This window comes from Peromyscus leucopus, chromosome 4, assembly GCF_004664715.2.
Source record: "Peromyscus leucopus breed LL Stock chromosome 4, UCI_PerLeu_2.1, whole genome shotgun sequence".
Lineage (NCBI taxonomy): Eukaryota > Metazoa > Chordata > Mammalia > Rodentia > Cricetidae > Peromyscus > Peromyscus leucopus.
In genome coordinates this window covers 83,748,403-83,774,245 of record NC_051066.1, presented here as the reverse complement: position 1 = coordinate 83,774,245, position 25,843 = coordinate 83,748,403, and positions in this window count along the sequence as shown.

Sequence of the window (25,843 nt, the reverse complement as noted above, 5' to 3'; positions counted from 1 at the left end):
TGTTTTTCTTTATAAGAGTTGCTGTAGTCTGCTGGGTGGTGGTGGCACACGCCTTTAATCCCAGCACTCGGGAGGCAGAGGCAGGCGGATCTCTGTGAGTTCGAGGCCAGCCTGGGCTACCAAGTGAGTCCCAGGAAAGGCGCAAAGCTACACAGAGAAACCCTGTCTCGAAAAACCAAAAAAAAAAAAAAAGAGTTGCTGTAGTCATGGTGTCTCTTCATAGCAATAGAACCCCTAACTAAGAAAGATATCAATGTTCAGTGTGTGGATTGCCCACTTACTTCTTTTTATTAACACTTCAATAGACCTTTCAGGAAAGAATATTGGCCCTGAATTTCAGTATTCCTAAGAGTACCTGAAAAATGACGATATGTTATCAACAAAAGGTGTAGTTAAAACTTCATGGTCATAGATGCTGCAAGTAAAACCAATCCTGAATAATTAGGGCTTTTGTTTCTATGATGAGCAAATCTGATGAAGCCTTTTCCTTGCTTCTCAATACATGGAGTTTTTGCTACTTGCCTATGTTGTCTCAGCTGCAGAGATCAATGATTGGCTGAAGTGGAACTTGTTCCATGGCTACACTAATGGTGAAGTTGAATATATACAAGAAATGGGACATCATGGCTCTCCTCTCCCAGAGCTTCAAAAAAAAAAAAAAAAAACCCAGAATCATTCTTACCACATCATTTGGAGCAACCAATAGGAGCCAGTCAAAACTAGGATTCAAGATGTCAACCAAGAATTGAATGAAAGCCTCTCCCTGTAAGACAAAGAATTATATTCATGCTTCTCCACAATTTTGTTTCTGTTTCAACACCTTGTATTTCTCTATGGCTTTCCTCTCCAACTTTCAAAATGATGACAAACCTCTCACTTGCCTTCTTTTTCTCTCTCCTTAATGAGCATCACTATCTCCTTTTCAGAGTCAAGTTCTCAGTGTCACCTTCCTTGAAGTTTTGATACACCATCTCCTTTGCCACTTGCCCACTCTCAAGAGAAGACTAGCATCTCACTTTCTGTGCCTCTAAATTATTGTATAGAATATTCTGGATGATGCCTAGAATGTTATTTGTTTCTCTATCTGTTCTCAGTGATAGCAAGCAGCAGAATCCAGTCACATACTAGAGGAATGCACATAAATATGTGTAAATGCATGCACACACACAGACATCCAAATACACACACACACACACACACACACACACACACACACATATATATATATATATTAATTGCTATTCAATGATCAGCATTAATTTTGTATGCTTTCATGTATGGTATATGCACACATGTGTGTATGGATGTGTGAGTTCCTGTTGTACAGAAGAGAATGTCAAGTGTTCTTATCTATTAAGATAAGAACCAATTATCTTAATAACTACCACTCCCCACTTTATTCCATTCAGAAAAATTCTCTCTGAATGCTGAGAGATAGCCTTAGAAAACCTCCTGTACCCACCACTTCACAGTGCTGTGGTTTCATACCTAGCTCTTTCTGCATATTCTGGGGATTCAATTTAGGTACTCATGCTCACACACTTACCCACCAAGCCACATATGTATTTTGTTATTAGGGAGAGAGTTGTTTGTGGTGGTATTCTAATTGTACTGAAATGTGATTTTGATTGTATGTTAATAAATAAAGTTGCCTGGGGGTCAGAGCTATTAGAGCCATAGCAAGAGTATGGCGGTGGTGGCACATGCCTTTAATCCCAGCACTTGGTAGAAGAGCTAGGTAGATCTCTGTGTGTTCAAGGATACAGCCAGCATTGGAGACATACGCCTTTAAGACCTGGAGGGCTGTACATACAGGCAGTGATGAGGCAGTCACGTGTTTGGGTTTACAACCAATGAGAAGGCAGAACAAAAAGACTATGAAAAGACATACACACAGGAAGTAGCTCTCTTTTAGAGAGCTAGGACCACTGCAGGAGGAAGGGTGAGATTTTAGCTCTGAGCTCTGAACTCTTGGCTTTCTCTTTTACATTGGTTCTGTGCTTCTTATTTAATAAGATGGTTGGTTACATCTACAGTTGTTCAAATTTATTTCTATTTTTCCCTGACTTATTTACTAGTGTGAATAATTAATTTAGGGTTTCTAATTATAAATTTATTTAAATTTTTAATTTATTTACTTATGTGGTGTGTGTGTGTGTGTGTGTGTGTGTGTGTGTGTGTGTCTGTGTGTATAAGTACATGCCATGGAGAGCAAGTAGAGAGTCAGAGAACAATTTAAATGAGTTTGTTCTCTCCCTTCTACATTTGGGTATTGAACTCAGGTCTTTAGGCTTGGCAGTAAGTCCCATTACTTGCTGAGCCATCTCTCCAGATCAACCTACAAATGTCCTTTAAATCAACCAAGTAATGAAGAACCTCTGCAAAGGAATCACTTGAGTACAATGTTCCCTTGAAGTACAATGTAAAAATAAGAGCAAGCCCTTTCACAATAGTATATAAATTAATAGCTGCTATTCATGAGTGTGGATGCATGCATGCAAATGAGCAACTGAATCCTAAAGATAGCTGACAGTGATCCTTGCAACCCAATCTAGTTTATTTGGGAGAATATCTACACCTGGCCTGGCAATATTAAATGAATGGTAGGTTAATAAGAGAGGAATCTATGAAAGACTTCTGATCCAGTATTTTCAAAGATGATGTAGCCTGATATACAATGGATACACATCTATACAAAACCACATAAAGTGTATATATGTAAGTATCTATGCATACATTTGCTTGCTATTGAGTGAGGAAACTAGCCTTATTATCCTGTGCTTTTCTATTACACATATATTGATAGATACCTATTTTCACCTTTCTCATATTCTCTTCCTGTGTGATAAATATGAAAAATGAACTTACATTAAAAAGGTAGGTGAGAATGAAGGGTTTGCTTTAAACTCCTTGGAGCTACTGGTAGTATTTGATCATTGACCCCTCTGGATCTCGGGATAAAGGTCTCTTATTTAGCACAAAGAGAAAGAGACTAGCTGGTGATCAGATGACTAAGAGTCAGAGGTCTTTGATCTCCCCTCTGTCTTATTTAACCAGACTGTTTGGATAGTCAGAGGTGATTATTTGAACTGAAGCTGGGTTAAGAAGAGGTCTACAGGTCAGTTAGCAGATGTATTCATCTGGACAAGAGTTGGTTTGAACAAGGGCCCCAGAAGGTGTGTGAAGGCAGCCTTACTAGAGAGAAGACACAGAAAGCTGAACACTTAACAGGATCTCTGAGAAGGTGGAAGCCAAGAAGATGCGTTGGCACAAACTCTGAAATATCAAAGGAAATTTACAAGACCCTCCTTGTCAATTTGGTGGTGTGAATAAGGTCATTTAGAAACTATTCAGATGGGGGACTGGAGCGATGTCTCGGCTGTGAAGAGAACTCACTGCTTTTGCAGAGGATCAGGGTTCAGTTACCAGTACCTATATTACACTAGGCAGCTCATAAGCGACTGTGACTTAGTTGCATAGTATCCAATATCCTCTGGCCTCCACCAGCACCTGTGCAGTTTATGTGATGCACGTAAACTTACACAGACATTTATACATATATGGAAACAAAAATAAATATGTAAATGTATTCAGATTAATCACTAGACTAATTTATGAATTCCCTCTGTAAATTGTCTAAGATTCCTACATACTTGGGCCAAAAGTTCCAGCCCTATTTCTGGTCTTCAACACAATAGAAAGGCTAGGAAAATGATCAGTGTGGTGTCAGACCCTAGGTTCTAACTTTGATACTTCTTGCTGTTATAAACCAACTTCCATAAAATAAAAGAAAAAAGAAACCAACTTTCCATCCCACAGGAGTGCTGCCATTTCTGGTCCCAATCCCGCAGGCAGCAGTTGAAAGATTTTACTCACTTTCTATAGCCTGTTCTTCTGAGAATGTCACCTTGGATCTCCAGGGATTACAGTTTTCTAGTTGGTGTTTACCTATATTTAAAGCATTTCCTAGCCAGGAGATGATGACATGCTGGCCATAACTTTTCCCAGAACTATTCTTTCGAGCACAACCTCAGCTCACTATCTTTTCACAGCTAATAAAATTGAGCACTATAAAAGTGAAGAATTTGCTTAGTCCATATGAGGTCAGGCCATGAGGAATTGAGGGTTGGTTTCTGGTGGAAAGTGTCTTTACCAGCATCCAGGCTACCTCCAGTCCTATTTGTAGGCACACTTGTTTGAAAACAGTGATCTTTCAGTTAAGTATACTACACAGAGCACTGTTACAATAACTGTGTGTTCTGTTTGCCTCTGCAAAACCAGGCTTACTGGGGATAGTAGACAAAGAACAGAAAATGAATAATTTATATTTCACTCTCTCACAGAGGCTCCCCACTGGGTTGCTTTCTAGGAAAAATATTTCTGGCTTGCAGTCTCAGCATGAGAACATGTGCCAAGCCCAGCCCACTGGCCCCCTCTTCACACTGTCTAAGATATTAACCAGATAGAAAGAACAGACTGCTGGGCTTGATTGCTGCCTTTATATCGTGGTCTCTGGTAAAAGGAGATGCTTTCTATTAACTAGGGGGGGAAACCCTCCACATTCTGAGTGTTTATTTGTTGTCAAAATGATCCAGATGGTAGGCAGACATGAGTAGTGCTTCTAGAAAGACCACCAGAATTCTTATTTGGTATTGCATGTGAATTTCCCTTCTGAGCTCAGCTGTAGGGTATTTTATTAATCTTTGTTGCATACCAGCTTCCATATGCTGAATTATAGACTGAGTAGAGACAGACCTGATAGATTTGTCTATTATACATTGTTTTGTATGCTGTTATGAATAGATTACTTGGGATGTCCAAGCTGTCAAGAAAGGACAGATTTAAGATGTTCTTTATGTTAGGACTGTGGATCCTATGATCCACTGAACACAGTAATTGAGGAGATCAGTCGTGAGGATATAACCCAAATACAGGCAAGGCTCAAGCAAGTGGATAGCATTTCTTAGATTTAGTATTAAAAAGCTCAACCAAACACTGACTTTTATGGGTCTAGCAGTTCCCTTTCTGTAGTGAACTCTTCTGTATTATAGAGCATACCCCATTGGAGCATTGAGAGCAGAACAAAGGAGTGAGCAAAGTTATGAGTAAGTCATGATGACTATGAAGAATCAGGATTGAAAAGAAAGTAAAAGGAGAAGCAAAAGATAAAAAAGCAAGAGGCAGAGATAGATAATAGATCAATAGATAATAGATAGATGGGTAGATAGATAGATGATAATAGATAAAGAAGCTTAGTGCCAGCTACATTAATAATAGCCCACTTGAGACTAAAATTCTAAGACATATGCTTCCTAGGTCCCTAGAGCTTCAGCAAATGTAGAATAACTTTTTCTTCTAGTTTCTTTGTATACATTGTTTACATTTGACACATGGAAACTTCTGTTCTCCATTATCTGGTGAATTTTTCCTTACTTCATTTGTAAAATTATCCTTGTATCATACAAAATGGCTCTGATTGTAATATAATGTCTCCTAACTAACATAATATAGCATCCTTAATTTCCCATCATTTTCAATGTAAGAATCTCCCATACAGCTTTCCTGGGAAACATTTATACACTCTCTGCTTAAAGACCCATTAGTATTGGCATGCTCTTCATCAAAACAATGCCCATCTCATCTTCAATCACATTATAAAGTCATTTTTGAGACCATATTCACTAACCCAGTTCCTTCATTTGTTTTTTTTTTAATTTAAGAAATTTTTAAAAATTCATTTTTCATACCAACCACAGATCCCCCTCTCATTTCTCCTCCCACTCCCCCAAAGCCTTACCTCCAAAAGGGTAAGGTCTCCCATGGGGAGTAAGCAAAGTCTAGTACATCCAGTTGAGGCAGAACCACACCCCTCTTTGCTGCATCAAGGCTGAGCAAGGCATCCCACTGTAGATAATGGGCTCCAAAAAGCCACGTCATGCACCAGGGATAGATCCTGATCCCACTGCCATGGGCCCCTCTAATAGATCAAGCTACACAACTGACTCCTATATGCAGAGCAGTCACTTCATTTGTAACATTTGTTCTTACCTACCCTTTATCCTTGAACTCCCCTTCAGAGTTGTTTGCCTATTTATTTTATTTATGAAATATTTTGACCCTACCATTACTTCTAACCTTAAGATGCTGTTAATCTTTAATTTTGATTTTTATTCTAGAATGCATCTATTTACAGTTGATTCCATGGAAAACTTCATTGTGCATCTGATAGTCTTGATTGGCTACATTCTAGCACTAGATCCTAAATTCTCTTCTCAAAGTTGTTTTATCCCTTATTTATTTAATATCATAGGTGAGTTGCACCACAGATATATTTTCTCTTGATTTTGTCCTTAGGTTTATGTTCTTACAGACTTAGATAAAGCTAGAACTTCTGGAAGAATCTTCAGCCTTTAGTCATTTAGTGTTCAATATGCTGCAAAGCATTATGAGGTCACATATGAAGAAATAAGCTTCGTCTTTAACCTGTAAAAACATTGACTGAATTCTTCTTTTTTTAAATTCTAATTCTATTATATCATAAAAGTCATGAGTCAGCAGTAGCAATGGGAAATCTGTGTCTTTCTTGACCTCAGCTGAAGCAGCCAATCAAAGCTATATTAGCTGGATCTGTGACTTCTGTTTCCCTGCCTTTCTGGCTTTGCTTTTGGCAATTGTTGGCAATTGTTAATTCTAAGTTTCTGCCTACCTCTCAAGCCTTCCTTTATTGTCTTCAATATTTCATTTAACACAATATTTTTTAATATTTCTTCTAAAAATTTATTACAATTTATTTGCATCGTATTCACTCGCCACTCCTCCACCTACCTCATTCTGTGTCCATTTCCACCTCCCTAGCCCCATCCTCCCAGGAAGTGGTGACTACACTTATCTGTGGGTATAAGTTTAGGATTTAGAATATGATAAGAAATTATGCTAGTTTACCTAAGTGGCTATAGCAGATCCTTTTCTAAGGTCCATATCCTTACTAGTAATGGAAAGCTGGCTAGGTTTCCAGTATCCGGTATGTGTTCCTCCTGTCGAGTGGGCATTAACTTCCCACCCAGTGAGTGCTATTCATTGCACCTTTATGACTATTTCACCATTCTGGTAATTGTTGTGATTGTGAGGTTTTGCTGCTGGTCGGACTGTTTAATTGCTTCCCTTGGCAACTTGCATAGCATTTTCTGGAGCCATTAAAGTGAGACTGAAGGAACTGCTCAAATCATCTAAGTCCTGTGTCCTGAGTGTGCAGTTCTTCAGCAATAGGGTCCTACCATCAACCCTTAAGAGGCAACCGAGGGCTATGTCAATAGTCGGTACTGTTTGGGGAATTACTTGGACTATTCTGACCAATAAAAGGAGTTTTTCTAGTTCCTGGTGCTGGGGTTTTTATTAGAAGGTATGAGGGACAAATCACACATCAAGGTTGTTTGATAAAACCTTAAGGAATTATCTTATTTTATATTTATATCAATACAAGTAAGTATATGTATACAAACACACACACATTAATTTTCATTTGAGCTGACATTGCTCTCCATAAGAAGCATAGACTAACAAAAACCATAGTATCAATCACAAAAAATCCTCTTAAAAAATAACCCATCAAATCTAGAGTGTGCTACCAATTCTTCTGGGTGTGAGCACATCTACAGGAGGATGGTTGATCTACCGGAAGCCAAGGAAAATAGAGGTTTTAGAGAGAGAGAGAGAGAGAGAGAGAGAGAGAGAGAGAGAGAGAGAGAGAGAGTTAAGAGAGATAATTGGAATTGCTCTACATGTGGGATTATGGTCCTTACAGAAGGCATGGATCGCCAAATGAAAAGCCCAGTGCAGAGCATGGTATGTCTCTCCTCTAGTTGTTGGATAGAGTATTTCATTGACACACCCCAAACCATATATGCTATTGACATTATTTTTGGTTACCCACCAGAACTTGAGGGTAAGACCCGATTTCTGAAGATACCACACAGATTGGTCACAAAATACAGAATAATCAAGCATTTACAGACCAGGAATCTTCCTGCTTCTTGACCTGCTTTCATAGTGCTGGAAGGAGTAATGCAGACTGCTGTGGCAGGGTGTGGGGGTGGGGGGTGGGGGTGGGGAGGGTCATCAACAGCCTCATCCACCTCTGAACTCTATGAACTACAGTAATGACTGGCACAGGAATATATGCCCATGATTGTAATAGTGTCATTAATTTTATGTGAGTATCCAGGTGCTTTCTGGTTGGATTTTAGTCTCCTCAACAGGAAGAAGCATGAGCCTGGTGCTGCAAATATGGCCAAAAACCCATGGCGTACATATTATCCAACTGCCCTCTGAATCTGTACACCCACAGATTAGTATAGATCTCAGACTTCATCAGAGACTCTACTTTCTGCAGGGCATGGTGGTTAAGCCACACAGAAACTCACAACTGGTTAAAGTTTAGAAAATAATTGTCAGTGGAATGCTCAGCCTCAAATGGGACATCTATGTCACCAAACCCTCTCCAAGGCTCAGAAATGATTGTGGAGGAATGGCCAGAAAGATTGTAGGAGCCAGAGCTCAGGGAGAACCAGAGTGAAACAGTATTTCCTGGGCGTGGCAGGACCACTACCCTCATGAACTCAGAGAGCTGTGTTTGCCTGCAGAGAGCTGTGTTTGCCTGCACAGACGCACATAAGATCAAGCCAATTGAAGGCATTCACGAGCCCCAACTCCTGGCTGAACAGCAATGGACAGTTTATGATTTCTGGGGGAGAGTCAGTTTTCTTCAGTATTCTTTATTGTCTCCAACTTTCCAACAGATTCTATTTCCCAGCTTTTGATGCCAGGGAATTTTTTTTCCTTCCCTGGTTTGGTATACTCTTGGGTGTTCATAGTAATCACTTTGTATTATTTACTTCCTAGCTCCTCCTCCTCTCCCTCTCCCTCCACCTCCTTCTCCTCTTCCTCCTCCAACAACAACAACAACATCTGTGGAGAGGTAGATAGAAAATGGCACTGTGTCTGCTACTGTGACAACTTAACAAACGAGCCACACATTTTTGCCCACGAGGGGCCAGAGGTGTCTTAAAACAGAAAATTAATTTTGGTTTTAGTTCCTCTTTGACTTCTGAAAGGCTTAAATTATGTTAGCTGCTAGGCAACAGAAAACAATATGGCCACTACCAAGGGAGAACACAGTATCAAGTCACAGATAGCTTATTAAAACAGACAGACAGCTTGTGCCTTAAAGGCATTGCTATAACCTCCTGGGAGAATGTAAACTTGTAGTTAGTAAGTGTTACTAACAAAATTTTAGCTTATATTTCTATGTATGTATGTATGTATGCATGCATGCATGTATGTATGCATGTATGTATGTATATGAGTGTGCATGTGTCTGCTTTTGTATTTTTACACAATTCCAGTCATGTTCAGTTGAACTAAGAATAAGGAAAAGGTCATGCTTTCATTTTGTTTCACGTATTGATTCTTAAGTGTTTATTGAGTACCTGTTTCATGCTGTAACTGTACCAGGTTCAGGGGTTAACAAGAGAAATGAGATAGATGTAGCTCCTGCTTTCATGAGATTTGCAGAACAAAAATCTTCTATGGATCAAGAACAGGTTGGAAAGACAGATATTCATAGGGCAACACACCTAAAGGTGGTGGACTATCAATACTTTAGGACACCTTAGAAAACTTGGTACAGTTCTGTTTAATCCTTTGCTACCAAGAGTTGCCTCCTTTGAAAGCTTTCTTATTTAAATCCAACAAAGATGTTATTTATTATTTTGTTGGAGTCTTGAACTTCCCCTCTTTGCACATTAAAGTTTTTATAAAAAGCTTTATTGGTTGTTATGTAGAGGTTCCTTCTAAAAATTCCCAGCTTGAGGTCCACCTTTGTGTGCTTCACTTACAGGTGACCATATGGTTTTTCTTCTTTTTCCAGCTTATAACAGTGTCCTTCCTGTTCCTGTTTCAAGTCTCTCTTTTTCATATTTTTGCATTTTGTTTACATGTATATATGTTCATGTGTGTGTGTGTGCTATGTATGCAGAAAGCAGAAGTTGATATTGAATGTTCTCCCTATTGTGCCCACCTTTGTTTTTGGACGTTGTCTCTCCCTGGATCTGGAGTTCACTGATAGGCTAGAAGAGGTAGCAAAGACAGTTGTTGGGACTCTCATATTTCCATGTCCCCAGGGCTAGTGTTATGGGTGCCCCATGCCTGGCTTTTTACATGGGCTCTGCAGATATGACCTCAGGTCCTTATGCTTCTCCAGCAAACACTTTACTGACTGAACCATTTCAACAGCTCCACAATTCTTCTTTCTGAAGATCATAATCAGCAATATGGCAATGAATGTGTAAGCGCTATCTCTACAAAAGTGTGCACATGTGTATATAGTTATATATATTTTCATGCTTATACATTTATTAAAATTTTCCTGACAAAATATGCACCATGTATACAACAATAACACATGCAGTACTCTTTTCAGTGAATGGCATAGTCTCAACTGTATCTTGCTATGTTCATTTGATCAACTCTTTAATGCTTACCTGAGCCAGTTGTTATTGATGGTGCATAAGCATAGCTCCATCATGAGTGTTGTTTGATCTTTATTAACTAGTAAGAAGAAAGTGAATACAGAGTCATATGCTAGAACTTTATTTACCAATGAAATATAGGACTTTGTTACTGAAGTCAACAAAAGTTTTAAAACACTGATTATTTGCTTAAGTAGCTATAGACATGGCATGCTTTTGAAGTACAGTCTATATCACCAACACCTTCCTCATCTCATTCTCGTCTATCTATCAAACAAAACAACAAACCAAACCTGATTTGGAGCCTTTGCCTATTTCTGTGGTATAGACCACATAAACCCTCATTGTGGCTGAATTAAGCTGCCAGTATTTTGCAGAATGCAGATAGGAAATGATGCCCAGCAATGTTAGTATTTTTTGCTTGGAGATACAAAATCAGGGATGATATTCAGTTTGTGAAATCATTAGTAGTGATGGGCTTTCCATATTGATCATCTACTTTTAATATGACTTATTTTAACTTTAAATTCATACAGTGAAAACTTTAACAATGGCTGTATATTACAACCAATTACTAAATTCCTCTATATTTAATCACAGCCTTTGCAAGTAGTATAAATCCCAACACACTAGTCCAGGCAGTGTTTGGTTTTAGCAAAATATTCTGGGACTCTTTTCTTTTCTCTTTCCTTTTCTATTCATTTCATTCTTGCATTTTAAAGACAAAGTCTCCTGAATCCAGTGCCTCATATATGCTGGGTAGGCATTTTATCAACTGAGCTACAACACTCCTTTTTTCTGACTTAACATCCCAGAGTAGAATGAGTGAGATGGAGGACTTCAGTAAGGGTAGGACTTTGCCTTCTCATACTGTTATTTCATATCTTCATCCTCATGAGACACTTGAAGTCTCAAAATGCTGACTTGTGAGCAGCAAACAGTTTGAAGTTGAAGGCTATTAGGATTTTGCATATGCTATCTTTGTTGAAGGCTTCCTCACCTTGTTATAATTTCAGAAAGAGGGAAGAGACTCCAGATCCTACATGTACTCATAGCTCCTTGATTCACAGTGGATCCTGTCTTTAAAAGAATTCTTGAAGTTTTGTTCCTTCTTGTGAGACAACTCAGAAGTTGTAGTGTACAAGTAAAGTGTATTTACCTATGTATGGAGGTTAAACTTCAATAGGAAGAGCTGCAAAGAGGATGGTTTTGTTTTCTAGCACTATAATACTTTCATGAACTCAGTGCATTTGAATATAAATATACAGGAAATGCTTAAGTTAACTAATAGTCTTAGAGAATGACTGCATGGTATTGAATTTATTAACCCAAGTGTCAGCTAAGGGTAGCCATTGTGTAGTCAATGTTCTCTAGAAGAACAAAGGTAATGTATTAAAATATGATTTATTAGGTGCTGGAGAGTTCAATAATGGTTGCCTGCATGCTAGAGAGAGAGAGAGAGAATAGAGCAGATGCTCAGTTCATGGACCTCAGCAATCTCAGGTTCCAGCCGAAGAGTTGAGGGTTTTTGGAGAGCTCCTGTCTTCCTTCCATGTCAGAAGCCTATAGAAACTTGGATTTGACACTAGTAAATGATGACAGAAGTCCAAGGGAGAATATATGTACTCACCAAATGGAAGTGAAGACAGGAAAATAAGCATCACAGGTTTGTCATCAGACCTCCTTATATCTGGTCTGTCCACTTGTGGGTAAGAATCTGCTCTTTTCCTTTAACCCTTCCCAGAAATACCCCTTTAATCCAACCCCCCCATTTCAGATCCAATCAAATTGATAAACAAGATTAATCATTATACCCTCCCCTGAACTTCAGAAAAAAATGACTTTATGCTTCCAAACTTACATCTGCATGTACAATCTCTCGGTAAGAAATACAATCTTGTTGGCACTTCGGTTTGATAGTAGTGAAGTCCTTTTTGTACCTCAGACATTCTGAACACACACCAAACATGTTTTCCTGAGATTGAGATTATGGTACTTTGTTATATTCCAGTGGGAAGCCTTCTTTTCCTTCTGGGGATTATGTGCATAGCAGAAGAGAATTGCTGTTGGGGCTGTTTCCCATTTGCTCCAATTGTTACATGAGCATACTCTAGGTTACCCAAAGGAGCTCCCTCTCCCTTCCTTCCTTCCTCTCTCATTCCTCCCTCCCTCTCTCTCTCTTCCTTTCTTCCTCTCTCTCTCTCTCCCCCTCTCTTTTGATCTCCCTCTCCTCTTCTCCTCACCCAGCCCCCACCCCCACCCCCGCCCACATATGGTGACTTGAGTTAGTTTTTGCTCTGTGATCTCTCCACACTGGGCTTTTTCTGACACCTAAGCACAACACACCTTAAAATCCCTGAAGCAACCAGAAGGCTGGCGTTTCCTCCTGGCCCAAGGCAGTGCTGCAGCACAAGCCTGCCAGTGGGGGTGTTTCCTCAAAGTTGCAGCTCAGGCTGTTTCATGGTGGTGCTTGTGTGACAACTCCATTATAAGGGTGTGTCACACAGCCATTATCCAGTCACATCTTAAGTGCAGCCCGCTGGGCTCAAATACCACTTTGGGAAGCAACAAATAATTTTGTGTTATTGGCATGGATCGCTGCAAGCTTCCTCCCGCTTTGGCACTCGTTTCTTCGGTCCATTGCTGTTACAGAAAGAAAACCCAGCATTAAACGTTTAATTCTGAAATATATTTCCTCAAGAGGTGTTCATTTGAGCTCCCTGGATTTCGAAAGTATTTTTCACCCTTGGCTGCAAGCTATATCAGCCCTAGGCATCCCAGCCGCAGGCCACTGAAGGATGAAGAATGAAATGATTGCTTTGAAGAGTGGATGATCATGGGTCTCAAGCACTTTGTCAACAGCATCAACAGCAGAGGGCAAGTGGGGAAGCTATCTCTGCTCCTCTGATGGCTAGAGGCTGGGGTTGCTGCTTATAATCAGGAACTGCAACCTTTCTCTTCTGTGGTGTGGATACTAGTAACCACTCAAGTGGAGTTTGTAGACACATTATGCAGATTTGGCTGTTGAAAAGCTTATTTTATTATTATTATTATTATTATTATTATTATTATTATTTTGGCTCAGATCTGTTTGGAATTGCAGTTTGTTTGCTTTCTAGCTGTGGAAAGCCTACAAGGTACCTCTTAGGTGACTTAGGGTGCCTGTTAAATGGTAATAATGTAGCCTTGGTGAATTTCCTATGAAGGTCAGATACAATGGCATTTAAAGTACCCATGGCAGAACTTCCCACTGTTCATAAATACGTGAGCAACTTCCTCAGGACATTCCCCTAACTCCTTTTGTCAGGTGAAAAAGGTTAAAACCCAGGCAGGCTTTGGTGTTTGCTTATGGAGTAGGTCACATGCAATGGACTACAGCCAGTGCTTCTGCTCTAGGACTCCAGAGTGAAGCTCAGAATTCCCTGGGATTCTGTTAGGAATGCGTACACCTGGGCAGCCAATATCTCTGAGGATAGCATTCTGGAACCTTTGCTTAAGTGAGCTTTCCAGGTGCCACTTTGCATACCAGGGGTTACAAGGCACTGTCTGAACTGATGTCACCCAAATCTCTTTCCAATAAAGCATCTGCATTCTTACCCCCAACTGCAGAGTGAGCTCTCATCCTGGACAATCTGATGGGACTAGTCAGTTTGGGAACCCCCCAATCCATCCTTCCTCTGCTTTGCTACCCAGGCTATTTAATGTGAAAGTGAAAGCTTACCAGCCCCAAGCCAGGAATTACAATATCTGTAGGGTAAAAAGCACCAAGGGGAATTTCTTTGCCCAATTTCACACTGGCAAAAGTGTCCATGCTTCTGGAACCCTGCGGCAGCACAGTGGGGAGTTTATGCCATGACCTCACTCCACATTGTCTAGCACTTTACAGGATGATGATCCAGGACAAAGGGCCTATTTGATGGGTGGCAATGCTGGGACATGATCTTGATTTCTGACATTGATATTAGACACCCAAGTGATGCTCCCGGTGTCATTTGTTCATCACATCAAGACACTACCCTTTGGACTCTACATTAAGACTAATTTATACTAATTTAGTGTCTGGACTTGAAGCTGGGTACATTTAGTTTGGCCTTTGCTGTGCAACTAAATACATGTGGTAACCTATCCAGGAATTATTTACAGATCTCAATGTTATTTTTTTTTTTTTCAGGGAAAGAGGTCAATGTACACACACACACACACACACACACACACACACACACACACGCGCACACGCACACGCACACGCACACACATTCATACATATACAAAGAATAAAAATCATATAATAATGACCATGATAGTAAGGATATGCTTTGATTACATATTTATTATAAAAATGTTATTACCCTAAATTCTTGCATTATCTTACTTAATTCTTAAAACCAGTCTTGCTAGGTCTGCTAATTTCTTGCCCTTATCTCTTCATATAATTTTTGGGCTTTGAAGCAGAGTCTTGATAACATAGTTCAAGTTGACTTCAGACTTGCAAGACATCTGCTTCAGATTTCTGAGAGTTAAGATGACAGGCATTGCTTCCCTTCACGAGTCTTTTGCCTCATTTTTCCCAACAAGTCAAGGCACACAATAAAAAATTGCCTATACTAACACAAATTGTAAGTGACAGGGCATAGATATGAACTAAAGCATTTGGTAACACTATTTTCCTAATGCTGCATAGAGTATGATAGAGAAGAAATATCCAGTGAATGCTCAACCTAAGTGGCTTTGAACCCTGATCAACCTCCAAAGGGTTTGAGTTTCCACCTCCTTTGTTGTCTCTCTGCTCCTATTCTCCATCGAAGTCTCTACCTTGGACCATCTACTTCGACTATCGTTTTGAGGATCTGCTCCTGATTCTGTGTCCTTGCTCTGTTTCTTTTGGCTTCAAAGTATTCCAGCTACTACTCCTACAATGTCTTCAACCTATTTACCGACTTTCACCAACATCCTTCATTTTTTTTTTTACATGAACTTCCTCCTTTTCTTGTTGGTAAGTCAGTAATTCTGATCACAGACAGAGGAGACATACAAAGTGTGATTTGATTCCAAGGCTAATAGTTGTCAAGAAGTCTCCAAAGAATCCAGTTGTTCTACTCCATGGTTTAATGCCCCGACTTTTATTGCTGCTGTTTCAGGTATATCTGATGGCTCCTCTATCTCTTCCAAGCAAATATAGAACAAAATAGACCCTGGACTACTTTTGGATTCTTTTAAGAATCTCCCTTGTCATGGTGCTGAATTCCTTGTAATCAAAGTGTTAGTAGTTTGCTTACACTCCAAACAGATCCCCACCACTACCCATCCATCCCACATATAGCAAAATGCAGTAGCTGGCATGGGCATTCTCTCTCTCTTTTTTTTTTCTGTTTTTTTAGCTCTTCATTTCTAGGAAAGTAGGACTGACTACGATAGCTCTTACTGAATACTAGAAAAGCAGTTCTCTTATATTGTCAGTATATTTAGAAATAATAATGGCTTAACTATAGTTACAAGATCTGCTGTGTACCAGACAATGTTCTAACATACTAGAAGACTTTTTAAACTAACAACAAATTCATTATCAAGATCAAGCATAACCCAACATCGAGAACAGAAAACCCAATGGAACATTCATAAAATTGCTCTGGTTACCAGGATGAAGAAGGAAACATTAAGGTCAGGAGTGGAGACAAAAAGCAGAAAAAAAATATTGTTGGAAAGTCAAGTACATCTGAGAAAACATCTGGTTGAACAAATTCAGGCAGAAGAGAGGTCAGAGAAAAAGAAAAATGTTCTACTGAATGCTCAATTCCTAGTATTCATTTCCTATAGAACTGCATTTGGTTCTGCCACCAAGAACTCTCTCAGTCATCTTGGGCTTCCAAAACAAAATGTCATAGACTGTAGCAAGTCTTTCTCTGTCCTGCCAGCCAGCTCCCAAATAACTACACATAGCCTTACTATTAATTATGAAAGCTCAGCCTTAGCTTAGGCTTGCCCCACCAGCTCTTATAACTTAAATTAACCTGTTTTTATAAATCTGTGTTTTACCGTGCAGCTTTTACCTTTCTTTCATTCTGCAAGTCCAACTCCCTCCATGTCTCTTTAGCATCTCCCCAGCTCCTCAATTATCTCTTCCTATTTCCTTTCTCTGCCTGGAAGTCCCACCTATGCCTCCTGCCTAGCTATTGGCCATTCAGCTCTTTATTAAACCAACCACAGCAATATATCTTCATACAGTGTACAAATATCTCACAATAGACTAGGTGGCTGTCTTACTTAGGATTTCTATTTGCTATGAAGAGACACCATGACCATGGCAACTCTTGTGAAACTTTTAACTGGGACTGGAATACATACAGGTCAGAGGTTTAGTCCATTATCATTAGGGCAGGAAGCATGGTGTCACCCAGGCAGACATGGTGCTAGAGAGGTAGCTGAGAATTCTACATCTGGATCTATGGGCAGCAGGAACAGAGAGTGACACTGGGCCTGGCTTGAACATCTGAAATCTCAATGACACACTTCCTCCAACAGGGCCAGAATATTTCCAACAAAGTCACACCTCCTAATAGTGCCACTTGCTATGGCCCTATGGGGGCCATTGCCATTTAAAACACCACAAAAGCTTAAGCAACAATTTAGTTTCACAGTTGTGAAGGCTGATAAGTCCATGATCAAATTTCTTGCTGCTCTGAGTCCTGGAGAAAACTTTACTCCTAGCTTAGTTTTTCTCTGTGTCCACACACAGCTTCTGCTCAGTGCATTTACACACAGAGAAAGACCTTTCTTCTTATAAAGTCACAATTTCATTGCATTAAGAGCTCACTCTTGTGGACTCATTCACATTCTCTAAAAGCCATATCTCTAAAATATGGTTACACTGAAGGATAGGGACTCAACATCATGAATTTGAGGAAGCACAGCTTAATTCCCAGTGGGTCCTATGAGAAAAGGCATATTTGGGCTTCCAAAACAAAATGTCATAGACTGTCATTGGAAAGAAGAGAAAATTAATGCTTAGAGATAGCAATAATGTGGCCATGACCTCAAATATGAAATTTGGTGAACTGTGGATTAAACCCAGAAGCAATGACTCAAGCCCAGGCTACCCATTATTCCCAAAGTCAAAGGGCACTTTGCAAATGTGATAAAGTTCAGAAAAATTACATGTGTGTGGTGATATTGTGTTCCCCAATTTATTGTGTACCTTAATAAACTTACCTGGGGTCAGAGAACAGAACAGCTTCTAGATAGACATAGAGGCCAGAAAATGGTGGCACACAAGCCTTTAATCCTAGCATTTTGGAGGATGGGTCTCTGTGAGTTCAAAACCACACAGGAAGCAGCCAGGCATGGTGACATATGTCTTTAATCCCAGGAAGTGATGGCAGGAAGCAGAAAGGTATATAAGGCGTGAGGACCAGGAACTAGAGCCTGGTTAAGCTTTTAGGCTTTTAGCAGCAGTTCCACTTAGATTCCATTCGGATGAGGACTCAGAGGCTTTCAATTTGAGGGAAAAGGATTGGCTGGGAAGTTGGCAAGGTGAGATTAGCTGTGACCTGTTCTGTCTCTCTGATCTTTCAGCATTCAACCCAATACCTGGCTCCAGGTTTGTTTTTATTAATAAGACCTTCTAACAATTTGTGCTACACATGTGGGTTCCTGGTGACATGGTACCAAGTCTGGCCTTTTGGATCATGTCACTGTGTAAACCATTGCTAGCTGGGTGTAGCCATACGTTTCTCCCGACCCACCCGGCCCCTGTGTTCTGGTGTTTCTCCAATCCTACCCAGCCCGTGGTCCCATAGCCACTTATAAAATAATCATTCAGAGACTTACTATTGATTGCAAATTATATGACTTATGGCTCAGGCTTCTTATTAGTTAGTTCTTATAAGTTAACTCAATCCATAACTATTAATCTATATATCGCCACGTGTTCTGTGGCTTTACCTGCATCCCATTACATGTTGCTCCTTGGAGGGCAGTTGGGTGTCTCCTCCATCTCCACCCTTCTTCCTCTCATCTTCAGTTTGAAAATGCCATCTAACCTACCCTGCCCTGTCATAGGCCAATGCAGTTTATTCATCAACCAATCAGAGCACCACATACTCACAGCTTACCAAAAGACATCCCACAGCAGCTGGGCATGGCTTCTCTATTACTCTTTCTCTGCCTCTGCTTCTGTTAAATGGTTGGTTCCAGCAGGTGTTTTGTCAGTCTATGAAGAAATTGCAAATGCTGGCAATTCAGAGTGGCCTCCTGTAATTCTTTTCTGCCTATGACAGCAAGATTAAGCCTTTCAACATTTCACTGGATGCCACCAGTGTGGTTAGTGAAACCAGTACTTCACCAGAAACCAGGTGGCAACTGCTTTAGGCAACCTTTCTAGTTGACCAGGTTTAACCTTTTGTTATTTGTAGCAATATATCAAACAGGAGACTCTCTGATAGAGATCAACTTTGTCCCCACCTCCATCCCCACGATATATCTGCAGAAAGCTTTCTTGCTCATTTTGACAGTCGTCCCCCCCATCCCCAAGGGGACATAAGCAAATGTCCATCCCCTCTTTATAGACCATCAATGGCAAACCAAAGTGTGATTCTACTGAAGTTGTTGCAGAACCAATGTGTTTATTGGGTTTGTTTATGGACCACAGGTGATCTCCAAAGCAGTTGTACCACCAGAAAGTCTCATGCACCACTGGATGATGATTTCTCTATAGCTGCATATAAATAATCCCTTATTCTCTCAACTATCCGTGGTGTATATACTCTAGTGCCTCCTGGTATCACAAGGCCATGTCCAATTGAGGCAGAATTATATACACTTGACTGAGTAGTGTAGGAAGGAGCAACTAGAATCTCTGGGTGAGTATCCAATAACTCTTTCAAACCTTCCTTCTCTGAGGGAACATCAAGAGTCTACAAAGCCAACAAACACTTTGGGGGAGGGGTCCCTGTCATCATGCTCCTCTGACAAAGATGATGGCTGTTATACTTGGAGGATAGAACTCTACAACTTTGCTGTACTAAGAATATTGTAAGCAAAAACTCATCCTTTTTTTTTTTTTTAAAAATCTGTTCAGCCTGTGAATATATGCAGGGACAGTGTTCACCTTGTCAGGAAGAATCATCTCTTGCTGAGGAGAGGAGAATAAATCACTTGGTGAGGTCAGCCATTGCTATATCCTTCAGTGCTAGATGTAGACATGGGGGCATGGAAAACTAAGAATAGATCTCCTGCAAATAGACCTTAGAAATGTACATATCAAATGCAAATCAAGGAAGAAGAAACAGTACCACCCTTTATTAGGATGGCAAAAATGTTTTTAAAACCATTCAAACCTTCAGTTTTGGTGAGCGTACATTAGATTGCTCTCTGAAATTATTTGTATAGCCTTTCCTGGGGGCAATATAGCATCATGATTCAAAAGCCTCAAAGGGTGCCTGCCCTTTGGAAAAATCCAGTCTACTTTAGAAGAGTATTCGAAGGAAATCATATATCTGAACAAATATTTTGTTATGAGCACAGCATTTATAAGCCTGAAAATTGGAGTAGGGAAAAGCTAGCAATGCCAGAGTTAAGTAATATATGACACATTACAATGAAGAAACATCTGTATATAAGAACCTCATCTATTACATTTCCACCAATATAGGAAAATACTTTCAAGAGTTAAATTAAAACTCAACACACTACCAGTTAGTATTTGCAACCTGACTTACTGTTTGTACTGGATGCATTAGATATATTTAAATCCAGAAATTTATAGATTTAAGTTGCTCAATAGTGGTTCCATATAGCAGTTTTTCTTTAATTTTCTATTTATTAATTTAGCTATGTGTATTTATCTTTGGGTGTTTTAACTGGCATGTATGTGCATATGTAGGAGGTTGTTAGAGGTCCACCTCATTAGGAGCTAGTTTGTTCATCTTATGTTTTGAAATAGAGTTTTTTTGCTGAGACTGTGAGCTTACTATTTTTAGGCTAGGTTGGTTGGCCAATAAGTTCCAGGCAGAGCTACAGCCTTTGCCTCCCCAGTGCTGGAATTATAAGCGCATGTTGTGACCATGCCTGGCTTTCTTAGTATAGATGCTGAAAATACAGCTGGGATTCTTATGTTCCCAAGGCAAGAACTTTAATAGCTAAGTTATCTCCTCTGCCATGCCTTCTCTCCATCTTTAACATACTTCTCTGTTAACTCTCTCTCTCTCTCTCTCTCTCTCTTCTCTCTCTCTCTCTCTCTCTCTCACTTTCATCTTGTAAAAACAAATTTACATTAAACTTATAGAAACAAATAGTCATTTAGAAATCAAACAGCTCTACAGACATGGACAAAGAATCAAGGCCCATTAATTGCTTCTCCATCATCTCTATCCTCTTGCCACCTTCCATCTTTTCTTTCACACTCCAGATCCTGTTATTAACCATCCATTGCACTGCATAGTTATCTGGCATGGAATATTAGAAACTTTCCAGTGATTGTGTATGGCTTGGGAATGAAAAAGTAAACACATTTACTAAAAAGATGGAAACACAAGATGGGAAAACCTCATCTTTATATTACAAACAGGCTTAATTTTTCATTCCTTTGCATGTAATAAAGGACTATGGTTAACATCTGAGCTCTTGCTAAAGTTCACACTATGAACATGGTGAAAATTACTAGTATAAATTATATTTATTTCTGACTGATATTTGTGCATATTCCTTGCACTAGGGATTCTAGCTCATCAGTGAAAATATATCTGGACTATACTAATATCATCATATTAATATGTTATTATTGAAATATATAATTAAATATAATATATGTTATTATAAATTATATTCACAATATTATAAAATATTATTAGTATTTTAAGATTAATTATATTTCCTCTTCAGGAACAAATCTACAAATATTTTGATATCATAACTTCAATTAAAGAAATCCTTCCTTTGCCATCCTTCCTGAGGTTACTTGCACCTGTTTAAATCCCAGAACTAGTGGTAGAAAATTATTTGACTTCTAGTTTTCACTTTTCCTACCCTTATGTTATTTAAAACCATCCGTGTGTCCCTAAAGGGTGACACCACTCAGTTTTGCAATGACAATGTTATGTTGTTTTCTGTCACTTCTATTTTCTCCTCTGGAATTAATTTAGATGAATATTAGCATAGCCCTCCACAGGGTCTAATCTATTTAAGTTCACTAAAGTTAACTAGACTAATTTCATTATATCATCATTGATGATGCAGTTCTTATCCTTGGGGAGGCCAGAGTTCTTTGTTTGAGAATGTCTCAGGATTATATCAGTCTGGAATGCAGAGATCAGTTTGCTAGGCTGGAGTTTGTGTTTTAACAGAGCTGCTCTGCTGCCCACACCATTTCTAGCCATTTAAATCAGCCAGTTGCATCTATGTACTTTCAATTGATTCTAAATAGTTCTGACCTCACCAAAGAATTATTATGGATTTTCCCAGACCTGCAGTTCCTGTCTTTTTCTTTTCCTCCAATTTGCCTGTGTGCAAACTCTGATCATAGTGGGTAGCTATTCCAACTTTGACCTGGAAATACTACCCCCAATGAGGTTTCCAGTAACTATGACCTGCCCCTGAGGCAGGGCTGAGACAGGAGCCCTTAAGACCCAAGATCCAGATGTGCTGGCTCCTATTGGTTCCTGGTGATCCTGGATACTGGATGGTTGACTAAGTGGAGATCTCCAGAGAACGCAGCTGGACTGCACCTCACCTCTCCCAGATTCTGTTACCAACCTCTTTACTAGCTTTAAGTTACCCCCACAAAATAAATCCCCATTTTAGCTGTGTGAAGTTGCCTTAATAAATCCCCCAATACTGATTCTATGTAGTCTAACATTTGTATCTGTCAAGACTCAAATGCCAACAAAACTGTCACTAAAGGATAATGGTATGAGTAAGCTTAGAAGTAACAACTATGTGGTGTGGTTACCTGTTGTGTGATATTTTATTTGTGTTCTGACAAATAAAGCTTACCTGGAGATCAGAGGGTGGAGCTAGCCACTAGTTCACCATAGAGGCCAGGCAGTGGTGGCTTATACCTTTAGTCCCAGCACTTAGGAGGCTCATGCCTTGGATCCCAGCACTTGTGAGGCGCATACCCTTTTTTCCAGCACTTGGGAGGCTCATGCCTTTCATCTCAGCACTTGGAGGTTCATACCTTTATTTCTAGCACTTGTGAGGCTCATTCCTTTAATCCCAAAACTTAAAAAGCTCACACCTTTAATCCCAGCACTGAGGATGTGAAGACAGGAATGTAAGTCAGGTGGAGGTACAATGTCAGGCCCATTTGGTCTGAGGATCTAGAGAGGTAAGAAGTCACTAGTGGCTGCTCCTTTGCTTCTCTGATTTTCAGGTCATTACTCCAATATTTGACTCCTGATTTTTATTGATAAGACTAATTAGGTTCATTCTTCATATGGCACCTGGCATGGGCAAGACTTTCCACATAAAGCCTGAAAAGGCTTTAAAAAGGATTCTAAACTCTCTCTCTCTCTCTCTCTCTCTCTCTCTCTCTCTCTCTCTCTCTCTCTCTCTCTCTCACACACACACACACACACACACACACACACACACATACACACACACAATGGAGTCAAAACTCAGCTTCTTAGTAACTGGTTTTTCTTGAGTAGACTTTGTGGTGGTATTGTGTTCCCCAAAATATTGTGCACCCTAATAAACTTTTCTGGGTTCAGAGAACAGAACAGCCACTAGATACAGAGGCTAGAAAATGGACGCACTCATGCCGTTAATCCTAGCATTCCAGAGGCAGAGATCTACCTGGACCTCTGTGTGTTCAAGGATACAGCCAAGCATGGTGACTCATGCCTTTAATACTAGAAAATGAGCCTTTAATCCCAGGGAGTGATGGCAGAAAGCAGAAAGGTATATAAGGCATGAAAACCAGGAACTAGAAGCTTTTGGCTGGTTAAGCTTTCAGGCTTTTGAGAAGCAGTTCAGCTGAGATTCATTCAGAAGAGGACTCAGAGGCTTCCAGTCTGAAAAAACAGGATCAACTGAAGAATTGGCAAGGTGAGGTAGTTGCGGCTTGTTCTGCTTCTCGAATCTTCCAGCATTCACCCCAATACCAGGCCCTGGGTTTGTTTTTATTAATAAGAACTTTTTAAGATTCATGCTACAAGACTTTGTTTGTTAGTGGCAAGCAAAGGTGAGGCTCCTTTATGAGGTTGCTTCCTGACTCAGTGCAAAAACTCCATGGCTCTTTTAAGAGGCTCTGCTAACAAACACCTAAATGAGATTTATGAACAGTGGGCAGCATGCTGCTCAATGACAGTATGGACCCAAAAGCTCCCCAGAATTGGGATGGTGAACATGGCTCTCGCCAATGCCTCTGCCATGAAGTTGAGCTCTTAGGAATCAGGTAGGGCAGAGCCAATCACCAGGGCAGAGGTGGAAGCCTGTCCATGCCACTTAGCAATTTAAAGGCTCATGTGGTCAGAAAAAGAAAGAGATATGCAATAAAGACAGATTCAGATTGGAAAAAAAACTCTAAACAGTTTAACAGTATGTTTAAAAAATGTGCATAGTCTTGGAAGAGAGAAGACAAAGGGTAGAAACAATCATAGATTAAAAATGATTTAAAAATAATAGTAAAGTCCTTAAAAAGGGAACAGACAATAAAAAGATGATAAGCCATGTAAAGATGGAAATTACACAGAGTCTGGACTCTATATTTTATTGTATTGTCTTTGGACTTTTTTGACTGTTAATGGGCAAATGATAACTGCTAATAGAAATTTAATTGTGAAAGCTACTAAATTAAACCAACCTGTATATTTTAAAAAATATCTTGACTTCAAAATTTAAGTCAAAAGATATGTTATTTTGAGAAAATAAGTTCTGCTTTTATTTCCACAGGAAATGAGAGGCTCTGGATTCATTCTGGGTTGAAAAAAATCAGATTTGATTGAGGAAGACCCCCTGAAAAACCTCCAATGGGAGTATATGGCCCAGATGATCCAACATTTCAGAGTGCCTCTGTTGCAGTTTCCTCTGAGTTCTACATCCAGAACAGATTTAAGGCTGCTGGCTGAGATGATCCATCCTCACAGAATTCTCCAGTCAGGACTTGACCATAATCCTGAATTTTCTTAGGTTCCCCGAAGATTATCAGCACTCCCAATCAGCAGGAAGTAGTATAGAGAACTATGCCATGTTCCCAAAAGATGAGTCATCAATATTATCATTTAAAGGGGGTTGGGTACAAGTTGTTATTGGTAATGATCAAGAAAAAAAGCTGAACAAAGGAGAGTAGATTCAGAGATCTTGTTGTAAAAAGAAAAGGGGTGATATAGAAATATGGTAATGCAAGTTAGGAAAGAAAGTTAATTAGGTACAAAACTTTGGACTCACCAAGATAGGATAGATAATGGAGTATTTTCTCTGAATTTCTCAAATGCTCATGAACTAGATATTGTTAATATAATTATTGACTGTATATATTTGTATATAGTTATTGTACTTATTGTTTATAGTTTTTCTATGTTAGTTAAAACCTTCACTTTTTCTTTAGACAAAAGGGGGAAATACTGTGTGACATTTTGTTTGTGTTCTGACAAATAAAGCTTGTCTGGAAATCAGTGGGTGGAGCTAGCCACTAATTAACTGTAGAGGCCAGGTGGTGGTGGCATATACCTTTAATCCTAGCTCTTGGGAAGCTCATGCCTTTGATCCCAGCACTTGAGAGGCTCACACCTTTAATTCCAGCACTCAGGAGGCAGAGACAGGAATGTAAGTCAGGTGGAGACAGGATCTCAGGCCCATTTGCTCTGAGGATCTAGAGAGGTAAGAAGTCACTAGTGGCTGCTCCTTTGCTTCTCTGATCTTTCAGGTTATTACCCTGATATTTGACTCCTGGTTTTTATTGATAAGACCAATTAGGTTCACACTTCAGCAACCCGCCTTCCTCCACCCCAGAATACACTGCTAATAACTGTGGACTTCTGTCTGCTAAACCCAGGTGTGGTCTCTCATCATTCTCAATAAAACTCTTTAAGTCATCACTACCAATTGAGTGGATGAGATATGAGACAAATTCAACTTCTCTTCTTGTTTCTGGACTGATCCTCTTGGTATTTTTTTCTCTTTTAAACAATTGCTGATATAAATTCACCTTTGAACCCTTTAGAACCCAGGCCCACCACAGACCATTTGGTAGGAGCCCTAGTCTCTTCCCATATTGTAGGGATCTTTGATGAATTAAACTTTAGATTCTAACCTGAGAACTTCAGATCACAGATCCTTGGCTCGAAAGCTACCTCACCATTTCAAAGCATGACTTGTTA